At 39.5% G+C, this 13,408-nt stretch overlaps 1 protein-coding gene across 16 annotated transcripts in view; it reads left to right on the forward strand.

Moving 5' to 3' along the window:
- The window catches only part of Sgms1 (sphingomyelin synthase 1), a 244,916-nt gene that overhangs the window by 21,243 nt on the left and 210,265 nt on the right, over window positions 1-13,408 (forward strand). For 13 of the 16 annotated variants that reach the window (XM_090346337.1, XM_090346335.1, XM_090346339.1 and 10 more), the window contains one exon: window positions 5,560-5,652. The gene's annotated coding sequence lies outside the window, so the exon portion shown is untranslated. Of the gene's footprint in view, window positions 1-5,559; window positions 5,653-9,931; window positions 10,082-13,408 lie in introns of all 16 variants that reach the window. The other 3 variants (XM_090346330.1, XM_090346342.1, XM_090346334.1) reach the window with 2 other exon arrangements.

The following is a 13,408-nucleotide window of genomic DNA, read 5'->3' on the forward strand; positions in this document are numbered from 1 at the left end:
GAGAATAAGAATTTCTTATTGTTTGTGTTTTTTTAATTTTGATTTTTTTTTGTTGGTCATGAGGCTTGAACTTGGGGTCTGATACTGTCCCTGATACCTTTTTCTTTTTCTTTTTTTTGCCAGTCCTGGGCTTGAGCTCAGGACCAGAGCCCCGTCCTTAGACTTTCTCAAGGCTAGAGCTCTACCAATTGAGCCTCAGCACCACTTCCGGCATTTTTCTATGTATGTGGTACCGAGGAATCAAACCCAGGTATTTGTGCATGCTAGGCAAGAATTACCACTAGGCCAAATTCCTGGCCCTATTCCTGATACCTTTTGCTCAAGGCTAGCACTCAACCACTTTGAGATACAGCTTTACTTCCAGTTTTCTGGGGTTAATTAGAGGTAAGAGTCTCATGGACTTTCCTGTGCAGGCTGGCTTTGAACCATGATCCTCAGATTTCAGCTTCCTGAGTAGCTCATTTGTGTTTAATTAGAAACATTTGCTGTCACCTTTTAATTATGGTACAGTTTGAATTATCATAACAATTACTATTACTACTTAATAAGTTGGGTTAAACTGATTATAGGTTTTGTTGTATCTTTTTGTAAAGATTTTTTTTTTTGTAGTATTGTTAAAAACAAAATCAGTTATCAGGCTAGGAGTTTGGCCTACTGTTAGAGTGCTTGCCTAGCATGCATGAAGACCCGGGTTTGATTCCTTGGTACCACATACATAGGAAAAAGCCAGAAGTGGTGCTGTGGCTCAAGTGGTAGAGTGCTAGCCTTGAGAAAACCCAAAGATAGTGCTCATGCCCTGAGCCCAAGCCCAGGACTGGCAAAAAATCCCCCCAAAGCAAAAAACAAAACAAACAACAAAATCAGTTACCATATAGAGCACTTTCACTCTACAGATGAAAACATAAAGAGCATAACATGCTTCTGGTTAAAAAAATCATCTCCATCACTTTATGGAGATGATTTGCTCTTCTGCTTTCATCTTGAGTTTGGCTATGATGATGCCAGTTCTTTTTTTTTTTTTTTCAGTCTTTAAGATGAAAGTAGTGGTTGGAGCATCAGTATACAAATCCATCAAGAAGAAAATTGGCTCTGAATTTTCTATCAGACTAGAAGTCAAATCTGCCTTGTGCCCGTGGGCAGTGTGTGTTGCTGGCTGGGTCTGCATCATTATTCTGAAGTCTATGCTGATGTCCTGTGACTAATGTGTTCCAGCTGTCCGGGTCACTGCTTTGGAGTACTATTTATTTGCAATAGGGATGCTGCAAAGGGGAAAAGCTTTCCCTTTTGTTGGCTGAAGCTTTCCTTGTAATTAGCAAAACAAGCCTGCCTCTTACTTGGAGAGAGACTGGAAAGGCGGCTAAAGAGTCAATTGTACACAACCACTTTGGAAAACAGTTCGGCATTACTTTGAGGAGTTGAACATGTGCAGTCCTAAGGCCAGTTTTCCTCTCTTAGGTATACACCCTACAGAAACTTGCCTGTGTATATCCGGGAATAAGCACTGGAATATAAATGGCACCATTATTCAAAATAGAAAAAAGAAAAAACCCTGAAATGCTCCAGAGGATCCTTAGCATAGAATAGAGCTGGGAATGGTGGGTATGTTCTCCAAGTATGAACTTTATACTGGTGAAAAAGAAGAAGGGAACTATAGTCATGTGAGTCAATAGGGATAGATCTTCCAATCAAAGTCTTAAGGAAAGAGGCAAGTCTCAGAAGAATCTATCCAATATGGTTTCATTTATCTTACACTTAAGTTAGACAAAGCACAACTACATGTGGTAAGACCATAAAGAGGAACAAAGGAATGATTGACTCAAAATTCAGGCTGTGGTGAAACTTGGTGGTATTGAAAAATGAGTGGGGGAAATGCAATCAGAAAGGACACATACCCACATAAAACTTCCCCAAACAAGAACAAACTAAATTTGAATGCTGGTGGCTCCTGACTGTAATCCTGGCTACTCAGGAGGGTGTGGTCTGACAGTCATGGTTTGACGTTAGCCCAGAAAGGCAAGTTTGTGAAACTACTATCTCCAGTATCTCCACTTACCAGCAAAAAGGTATAGAAATGGTGTGGCTGAACTGATAAAAGTGAGTGGAAATAACGCAGGCCTTAAGAGTTTCAAAATAATATTACTTCACATAGTTTCTGAGTGTGGGTCAATAAATTGGGAGCAGCTTAGCTGGAATGTTGTGACTTGAGTCCTCTGTGATATTGCAGTAGAACTTAGGACGGCTGGAGGACCTCACCAGGGTCGTTCCCCTGCAGGCTGTTGCATGGGTACCCCTCTCTTGAGCTTCTTGACTACCTTTACGTCATGATGGCTAGCCTTTTGCCTCCCAAGACAGGATGGAGACATTAGTCACAACTTCCTTTGATCCCTTGTAATCTCACTTCTCCACTTCCACAGCATAGTAAGACGTGTTTGCATGACTCAGTGTGGAAAGGGAATCACTATTTCAACCCATAAATAATTAGGATAACTTCCATCTTGGATACTGGCTATCAGTTGTTATAAAACCTAGGCAAGTAAGGATTTTTGTTTGACCTTAAAATTCATAAATAATTGCATTCTACTCCATGATGTATATTTGTCTTAGTATTAACAGCTTTGAAGTTATTAGTTCATTTGTTTAACCTTCCCTCACCAAAAATCTTCGAGTGAGATTCAAGTTTCTGGAAGTACATCATTTGTTTGTCCTTAGTTTTGTGTAGCTGTGAGCAGGACTGCTTGGTAAGTATTACTAAGAGTTCAAGTACCCCTGTTTGTGAGCCTGTGAATCATGTTGTTTCTGCTTTGCAGATGTCAGTATCCTTGGAACAGGTGTTCCAACCACCAAGAGAGGCAGTCTCCCAGAGAAGATCTTAGCTTTGTATTCAAGCTAACAAGTAATAAGACAAAACTGAAAACCAGGTTCAGGGGCTCTCTGACTGGCTTTTCTTTAAAAAAATTTTTTTATTGTAATTAATAGAAGGGCTACAGTTATATTCGCCAGTTAGAAGGTTCATTACTTCTCACACCTTGATACCCCTTCTCATGTTTTTGTCCCCGTTTCCCTCCCCCACCCCCCCCTCATCTTTTCCCCCTTCCCTATCCTATTTCAAATAAATAATTATATACAATATACCAGATAACAAGGTAAGATACAGTAACAATATGAGAATAACCAAAGGACAACAAAAGAGACAAAAAATAACCTAGTACATTAAGAGCAACAGTCACACATTATGTGGCTCTTGTTTCCATATCCTGGAGGTCCTTTCATTTAGCCTCATCCTATATGGCCTTGTGTATCTAGGTTTTGAGCTATTGTAATCCTCTGCTAGGAGAGTCCATGGTTTGTACTTATGACAAATGAGGGAAATCATTGAGATGTTCCTATGGGTCTGGCTTACTTCACTTAATATGATTTTTCCCAAGTCTTTCCATTTCCTTACAAATGGGGTGATACTGTTCTTTCTGATGACAGCATAGAATTCCATTGTGTATAAATACCACATCTTGTTGATCCAATCATCTACTGAGGGGCATCTGGGTTGGTTCCATATCTTCACTATGGTAAAAAGTGCTGCAGTGAACATCATTATACTAGTGGATTTAGTATGTCCTTGTTTCTGGTTGATTAAGTAAATGCCAAGTACTGGAATTGCTGGGTCATAGAGGAGTTCTATGTTTAGTCTTTGAGGAACCTCCATACTGTTTTCCATAGTGTTTGAATGAGTTTACACGCCCACCAACAGTGTAGTAGTGATCCCTCCTGGCCACATCCCAGCCAGCATCTGTTGTTATTAGTTTTCTTAATAATGGCCATTCTAACTGGAGTGAGGTAGAATCTCAAAGTTGTTTTGATTTTCATTTCTTTTATGGCCAGAGATGTTGAGCATTTCTTCATGTGTCTATAGGCCATTCTTATTTCTTCTTCAGAGAAGTCTCTCTTTAAATCTTCAGGCCATCTTTTAATGGGATGGTTGTTTCTTTGAAGATTAGTTTTGGGGTGATTCAATATTTTTTTAGCTCTTGATTTATTTTAGATATGAGGCCTTTCTCTGACTGGCTTTTCTGAGCCTTTTGTGAGCCAGCACTTGCTCGTTAAACTTCTACATGTGTACAAGTATGTGGATTAACAGAAGGACTCCTGTAGGCCATCATGCAAACACTGCATTCTTCTTTATAGTTTTGGCACTGCTCTTGTCCTTATTTGTGGAGCTGGGTTTGTGCTATACTATATTGTATGATTGGGTTGTATTGTAATTTGCATTTATTGAAAAGCAAGTTCTCAACATCAAGGACTCACTACCTTTGGATATAGCAATGATAAAATCACCAATGGTATGAAGTAATACTTGTTGTTTTATTTAGCCAACAGTACTCTTTTGGGATAGGAGTAGGAAAAAATGTAAGTACATATATATATTTATATATAATGCCAAAACATAGCAAACATTATTGTGACTACATGGGAACTATAATTAGTAATTATAGTAATTGGTAGTAATTATAGTATTAATGGTACTGTTAACAATAATTATGAATGTATACTCTCAGGGAACAAACTGCAGCATCTGCCCTGTCACTCAGGTGAATGTATTATTTGGCTGTTTGGTTCTGGGGTTGGTTTCCAGGAGAGCATCATGTTGTGTACATGTCATATGCAGTGAGATGAACCCTGAGCCTGCAGTCAGAAACCATAAGCAGGAGTTTCATTTCTCTTGCTTTCCAGTTGAATACCCTTGTCATAAATGGTCTTTGAAACTTGTGTGCCTTTTCTGGAATTTGGGATCTGTAAACTTGCTTGACTCACAGGGCTGTAGGGAGAACCAGACCTACTAGATAATCCAAAAGTGGTGCAGTGGTAGCACTGTGGATATGCCTGTCAGGCATGATGGCACCTTGTGTTGCAGTACGTAACTGCAAGTATTGCTGAAAGGGTTTGAGGCAGTGTAGCAGTTTCCTTGTGGTTTTAAGAGAACATACAGGTGCCTTGTATAATGGCCTTAGAAGTCCACGGTCAGGCAGGTCCAGGTCTAAATTTTGTCTAAATGGATGTTTGAACCTGTTACTACCCTGAAATGACTGAATTATGAGAAACTCAACCATATGTTCAGCCTGAGATGGAGACCTTATTCATGGAAGACTGGGCTTAATGACTATAGTTAATGACAATATATTGAGTGTTAGAAATTTGCTAAGAGAGCACATGTTAACTTCTCATCATGTGAGATGATGGATATATTAATTTAATATAGGCAATGATTTCTCTCTATATAGATAGACATATATATATATATATGTCTCTCTTTCTCTCTATATATGAAAATATCATGGTGCTCTTATAAAAGCCAATACAGAAAAAAAACCTCTTACTTTTGGAGTGGTTTCTTTGCTTCAGAAGTTCCTTCACTTACAATATATTTTTTACTCTTTATCCTGTTTGAAAAAATTTATACCAGTATTTCAGTCTAGAGGCTTCCTATAAATCAAATACATTTTGTTAGTGGAAATAGCATTAATAATGATTAAAGCCCTTTTTGACATGTAGTTTTGCTCCTTGCAGGGTGAAGGCAGCATGAGAGATCCCTAAATTTGCCTCCAGGCATATTTGGCCATTCAGTTTTGAGTAAAAGGAAGACAGCCATCCACTAGAAAGGTAAGCAAAGATTTCTGTGAATCTCTTGACTACAATTGTTTTTTCCAAACCTATGGAGGTTAACAGAATTCCTCTGTATATATATGACCTAGATTTAATAGCTGTTATCACTTTGCTACATTTTTTTTTGTTGGTTTGTACCTTTTTTCCCCTTTTGGCTGAAATATGTGAAAGCAAGTTACAAACATTATGCATTTACATCTAAATTTGAGGGGATGTAGTTCCTAAAAATAATGACATTTTTCCCTTGAGGCATTTTAGGGAGTTTATAAACTATGACATAGAATAATTTAATTAAGCTGCTATATAGCTCATGCTGGCTTTAAACTTGTGATACTTTTGACTCTGCCTCCTGAACGCTACTGTAACATTTTCTATTAAAGGGTATACTTTTGAGTTATGTTTCTTTCACAGTTTAGGTGAACAATAGTGTCAGATTACATTTTTCTTGGTCTAAGACCAGAACTCGAACTTGTGCCTGATATTTTCGTTCATTGGCTAGTGCTTCACCAACTGAGCCATACCTGCAGCCCAAAAGTCTCATTATTTTTTTTTAAAGGACTGGAGGTGTGCCCCTGTGGTAGTACACCTGCCTAGCAAGCAAAAGCTATGAGTTTTTTCAGTAAGGAAAAAACACTTTTTGTTTTTGATTGGTCATTGGTTTGAACTCGGGGCCTGAGTAATGTCCTTAAGCTCTTTTGCTCAAGGCTAGCACTCTACTACTTGAGATATAGTGCCACTTACAGTTTTCTGGTGGATAATTGGAGATGAGTCTCATGGACTTCCCTACTGAATAGCTAGGATTACAGGTGTAAGCCACCAGTGCCTGGTGAAAAACATTTTTTTTAAAAGAATATTTAATCATTGCCTAAGCAATATGAATTAATTTGATATGAGCAATATCTGAGTATGGAAGCATGGAACTTGTTCTATATTCAAATATGAGTAATTAAAAGCATGGCTTATTATTTTGCTTTTTTCCTTTCTTGTCATCTGTCTGCCCACAATTTCACAATTGGGTCACAATTGGTTTCACAATTGGGTCAGAGGGTTAGATGATGATTTTTACCCTGTACTGATCAGCATTCCTAATTGCATCAGTCTTCCTGATATAATGAGATCAAAATTACTTGGGTGTTGGGCCAGGAGTTTAGCCTAGTGGTAGAGTGCTTGCCTAGCATGCACGAGGACCTGGGTTCGATTCGGTACCACATACATAGACAAAAAAAAGGCAGAAATGGTGCTGTGTCTCAAGTGGTAGAGATCTAGCCTTAAGAAAGCCCAAGGACAGTGGCCAGGCCCTTAGTTCAAGGCCCAGGACTGGCAAAAAAATTACTTGGGTGGGGGGACTGTGATAGTACTGCAAGTTTAACTTAGGGTCTTGAACTGGTCTGGCTTACTGCTCGCTCTTACAGTTGGCACTCTAATGCTTGACCAAGGAATATATCAGGCCTTCGAAATCAGCCCAGTATTCCAAATGAAGAGGCATGCCAAAGGACAGAGAAAGGACATTTTGTAACACATCTTGACATGGGATGACAGCACTTTATCTTCAGCTGCCTTGGGGTACAGACATGAGCATTAGATTTAAATAGAGGAAGATGGGGCAGGGTAAAAGTCATGTGTAATTTAAACATTGAGGTGTGGCCTGGTTGGCTATTGTGTTAGTTGTGGCTCTCCCAAGTTTTGGAGATGTTGCTCAGCTCATGGGAACCAAATTGTCCTCATCGGGAGGGTGATGGTTTGTCCTGCAAGACTGCTATTACTTAGGGGTAGTTTCAGTCCCTTGTCATAAAGATATTATTGATCAGTTTGCCTTTCCTGAAACTCAGGGTGATTGCAAGGTGACTGGGGAGAGAATAGCTTATATGGAAGACAAATACAAAATGGAGGCACTGATATAATAAGTCTATTTTCTTTTTTCTCTTCTGTAGTCCAAGTAAGGAGTTAATGCTTTTCAGAAAAAAAGAAAGGTTTAAGTACTTGTTTACAAATGCACTTTGAATAGATTGAAAGTGCTTTTTCTCTAGGGTGTGAACATTAGCCTGTGGGGTTTGAATACTTACTGAGATTGCCAGTGAGTATTTCTATCCCTAGGTCTAGCCTATTGTAGGAGGTAACTTGTGTTGGAATTTTTATTTAGAGTACAGTGTTTTATTTTCTTCTTATAGGTTTTGTGATCTTTTCTCCAAGTTTTGCTGTTCCTATCTCCCTGCTATATGATATTCCTCCCAAATGTAGATAGCCTTCTAGAATTTTCCATTTTGGGTTTTCTTTGCATATCCCCGTTGCTCATGGCTAGCTTCTACCAGTCACAGTTAGTGTGGCTAGGGTATTTGGCGTGTTGTGATTGGATGGCCCAGGTCATATGTGTACAGCCTGAGCTCTGCAGATCTTTGGCTGAGGGACTGATTGATGGACAGTAGGATGTGGGTCCCTCAAGAGGTAAATCAGTTACCAGCAGGATGGTGAATACCAAAAGGTTCACTGATTGAGATAAAAATTATCATGAGTGTATCTTTGCATTGTTTGCCAGGTATTTTCAGGCATATTCTCTGGTTTCCCTTTGAAGATAGATAGACAGACTACTGAGGTGATTCACAACATAAATTCTGGGGCTCTGAGAAATTATTTAACCTTGTTATACCCTAGTTTCTTCAACTGCATAATGAGTAAAGGTATTTACCTCACAGGGTTCTGGGAAGGGTCATAGTAATGGATGCTTAACAGGGTAATTGTAACAGCACCTTGTGCCTGCTCACCTCCTTACCCCTTCTTACTTGACATTTAAAACAGTCCAGGCATCAGAGGAATAAATTCCCTGGCCAGTTCTTTGATAGTCAAGAAAGTCCTGAATCACATGGGCTGTAAGGGCCAGCACTGTCCAGTTCTGACTTTTTATTGTCCCCATACTTACCTCTATGTCAAGATTATGGGTTATTTGAATTAATGACAAATGAAGGAAGCAGAGAGGAAAATCTCCCTACAGAGTAGAACTTTTATGGAAAGATCTTAGTTTATAAAAGAGGCTGTTTGTTCTATGGGTAAGTTGATCTTTGGCTTCTCATTTGAAGAGTGCCCTTGGGTATACTTAGGAGACTATCCCTAAGAGGAAATTCACACTAGCTGGAAACATAGTTGGGGTACCATCCAGGCTTCTCTCACAGGGAATACATAATCAGATCCAGTCTCCCGGGATTTTGTGGTGGAAGGTGATTGGAGCCTGTTTGGATGGTGGGAGGAGGTCCATGCATCCCAGGATATTGTTTCCAAGGCCTTTAGCCAGTTCTGTCTAGAAGCAGTCAGCATTTTCCCATTAAGAGTATTCCCCCAGGAATGCTGAGAAAGTTTTGTCATTCTTGATGAAGGAGGCTTGCTCTTAAGACTCAGATGTTGATGTGATCCAGACATCTAGGAAAGGGTCATGTTGCTTTTTTTCTTTTGGCAACAGTGTCAATGAATGACTTCCTTTGTATTTATTGGAGACTGAAGACATTGGAAACTTAAAGTATTAGTGTGGGTAGGCTATAGTCCACCCCCAAAATATGCAACTATAAAAGCAAGGAAAACCTTAGCAAAAAATACAATGTTGACTCTTGCTTTTGAGGAACAATGGTGCTATTTGGTCTTTGCAAAACTTGCTTTATTTCTTGAGACAAACTGCCCTGCTATTACAGAGCAGTTATTCCCCCCACTTTCCTCATGAATGCCATTGTGTCTGAAATGTGGAAGGACTTTACATCACTCTTTAATGAACAAACTCATCTGAAGTATGCCTTTAATTTTTAATTTCTTTTGACAAGAAATTGTTTTCCATGTACATGTCTTCAATCATTTCAGCTTCAGTGTTAGTGTTACCTGTTGTCTGAACACAGCCCATTATTTTTGTTCTTTCTTTAGATGGAGGTGGTGGTATGTGAGGATTGGTTCCAATACTTGGTTTTAGAATAATATTTATATTCCAATGGCAACACTTACTCAGAGAGTAAAAATTAGCTAATAATTCTGTCAAAGATCCTACATTTGCCAGATGATTGTCAGAATCATAATAGATTTTTAGATTTAATCCTCCTCTGTTTCCAGTTTGCTGAACAGTCTAGGATTGAATATTAAATAGTTTCTTCATTGCTCTTAGCTAACCCCATTTTACAGTGGAGAAAACAGGGTCAACCTTATTTTCTGTGATGTTAGCAACAAAAATCTTATCATTCATTAAGGGATAGACACCACATGGAATTCTGTTGTTGATTATCCTAACTGATCGCAATTATAGTCACAGGGTCATTATTCTGCAGATGAGGGAAGAAACAGACGGACAGCCAGATTGGGCCCAGTGGCCACTGGCTTCGGCATTCACACACTGGTGAACTGGAGTAGGCCAGTGTCCAGCCCAGCCTTCAAACTGCCTGTCTGTAAGAAGCACACAGAGGTATTGAAATACACTCCATGGCCTGCGGTCCCTACCCCTAACGTTCTTCTCTGGGGAAGCTACTTTGCCTTCAGGATTGAGAGGGCACCTGAAGAAGAGCAATGGTTCCTGAAACTTAGTGTCTCCTGATAACTCACTGAAGGAGGAGATTTAAGCCTCTGCAGATGTCCTGAATTGAAACTGTGGAAAGGACTACAATGGGTCCTTTCTGTGTTTTTGAGTTGAGGTTAAAAAAATTTACTGGTGTTAAATCTACTTGTGTACACACATATGCACACAAATAATATGTATATATAGGCATATGTATATTCTAATATACATTATATATTCTGTATATATTACAATATATATTCTGTATTTATTATAATATATAGAATATATAATGTATAAAGTATATTATAACAAACCTCCAGAATGTTTCCATTTTGCAGAAATCATATCCATTAAAATAACTCCCCTTTTCTCCCTCCACTCTCCTCTGGTGACTGCCTTTCTCTCTTCTGCTGCTGTGGATTTGACTGCCTTGGATACTTTATATAAATGGAACACAGGGTGATTTGTGTGCACGCCACCTCTACATTGATGTGGCTCATTTACTTCCAGACTCTTACCCACATCATCAGTGGCAGCTGTGGTGAGGCTGAAAACTCACCTTGGTCATGTCATGTCATACTTAAGATAGTCCTGCCTCTTCTACTTGGTTATTTCTGTCACATTCATGGAGTTTCGTAGTTTTTCTAAGGTCATTTGTTCCTCTCATGGTGCTAATCCTTTCCCTTATTTCTTATCTGGTGTTAACGTCATGTATGTAAATATTTACAGATGTGTCTTGCAGTGTAGTTTGACTCCCTGAACTCTCCTATACACAAATTTTGGTTTTTTTTTTGTGTATGTGTGAATTTAATACTTGTTTTTAAATTTTCTTTGCACAAAATAGCTTTCCAAGTTGACTTTCCTCACAGTAACTTAACATGTGTGAGTTTCATCTTCTTAAGGAGCTCTCACCTGGAGCCTTGTGTAGGGTGCTCTGTACCTGCTGGGCCCCACACTACACAAGTCTCTTCAGTGGAAATTTGACCATTTCTTTCATTTTCTGCTGTATTGGCTTCCCTCTTCCCTTTAGTTCAGATTACCTTTACATTTTTCGGGCACCTTCCTAAAAAATTGCAAATGATAAGACTTGAGCTGTTATGTGTGTGAGAAGGTTGCATTCATATTTAATTTATAGTGTGTCTGGGTATAGAATTCCAGGCCGGAAATCACTGAGCTGTGTAATGACAAAGGCCTTGCTCCTTGTCTACTGGCATCTAGCAGAGATAGGGAGAAGTTGACACCAGAAGAGTCTTAGTACTTTAAAAAAGACTTACTTTATTTCTTGTCCTCCCACCCCGCCCCCTTTTTATATTAGTTGTGGAGCTTGAACTCAGGGCCTGGAAGCTGTCACTGAGCTCTTTTGCTCAAGACTAGCACTCTGCCACTTTGAGTCACAGCTCCACTTCAGTTTTTGAGTAGTTAATTAGAGATAAGAGTCTCACTGGGACTTTTCTTTTGGGCTGGCTTTGAGCTGTGATCCTCAGATCTCAACCTCCTAAGTAGCTAGTATTACAGGTGGGAGCTACTGGAACTCACTTTCCCTGCTCCCACCCCTGCTTTTTTCAAATAGGGCCTACCTGTATGAGCCAAGCTGGCCTTGAACTCTAGATCCTCTTACCTCTGCTGCTTATGTGCTAGTATATCTTAGCATTCTTTAGGAGTCTACTTTCATTTCTTTTGATGAGATCCAAGTGGCCATGTTCAGTCTGAAAATTCTTCAGTTTTAGAAATTGTTATTGTTTGTTGTTGTTGTTTCTGTTTCTTCATTTGCATTTGAGTCACCAGTGTTTGATTAAAAGAAATGACTATAGGACAGGGGGCAGGGCACAAGTTGTAGAGCCACCTGCCTGTGTGAAGTGATGAGTTACACTCCAGTACTGCCAAAATAAAAATACAAGTGAAAAGATTGTAAAGCAGGCATGGTGGTTCATGCCTGCAATCCCAGCAGTTAGGAGGCTACACTGGAGAATGTTAGTCCAAGGCCAGCCTGGGCCACATAGTGACATTGTCTCAAAAACAAGACAAAAGAAAAGAAAGAAATGATTGTTGGGTTAGGATTTTAAGAGGGAGAACAACTGAATGTGTCTGTTTAATCTGAAGTCATTATGAATGTCTTAAAAACAACCCCGGTCAGGGTTTGGAGCATCTGTCAGGGTCTGGTCAGACACATGCCTGCGGTAGCAAGCATTAGCTTGTGTCTGTTATTTTAACATGTGATATAAATTTAAGTGGTCTCAACAGAGAACTTGGCTTTCTTGTTAACTCTGTAGTCACTGCCTTTTTATTTTTCTCACAGCTGAAGGCTTTTCTTCCAGGTGCTAAAGTACCGTTAAATTTATAAATGATATTTGGACCTGTGATAAAAAATACAAAAAAATCCATATTGATGTTTCTAAAAGGAATTTTCTGAGGGCTAGGTATATAATCCTTAGATTAAAATGCAGCTGACACATTAAGCCTTCTCACATAAAAGCTGAATAATAGGCTTTAATGACATTGTCCTTGACCACCCACAAAAAGGCATTCCTGCAGGCCAGCGATATTGGACATAATATGGCCTAGAAACCTGGGCTGAATCCTGATACTTTCAAACTTGAACTAGAAGTGAATAGATAGCCTCAATTCTGTAGCAGGTCACTGTAAACAGGTCTTGAGCTCAAGCTCAGGGCCTGAGCACTGTCCTTGGACTTTTTCAAGGCCATAGCTCTACCACTTGAGCCTCAGCACCACTTCCGGCTTTTTTCTATGTATGTGGTACTGAGGAATCGAACTCGGGTCTTTGTGCATGCTAGGCAAGCACTCTATACTAGGCCAAACTCTCAGCCTGCAGAGTGGTTTTTTACAACTGGCTCACTGACCTTGGATTCTTTTTGATTCACTCTGGATGAGTTGTTTCCTGTTGACTGTACCCTCTTCCTATGCATGCTTCTTTCTATCTCTCTGAAACATAGTTCTTCAGAGGATATACCCTGGTTATTGTTAAGTTACTGAGGTGAGGTGGTGGCGGTTCTTAATTCTTCCAGCTCTGTGCAGTAGCAGCCTTTCCTCTAGCAAAGGGGAGGAAAATGTGTTTCCATGCTAGTGCTGTGGAAGCTTTTCTGAAATCCCTTCCCTGGATATGCTAGGCTGTGTGTAAAACAGAGAAATTACTTTCTACCCAAAAGATCATCCTGTTACTATATGAACTTTTGTTGAAATCAGATTAATACATTTCCTACCCTTAGGTCACTCTTG

The sequence above is a fragment of the Megascapheus bottae genome, chromosome 15 (assembly GCF_031878675.1).
Source record: "Megascapheus bottae isolate mThoBot1 chromosome 15, mThoBot2.hap1, whole genome shotgun sequence".
In the NCBI taxonomy this organism is placed as follows: Eukaryota; Metazoa; Chordata; class Mammalia; order Rodentia; family Geomyidae; genus Megascapheus; species Megascapheus bottae.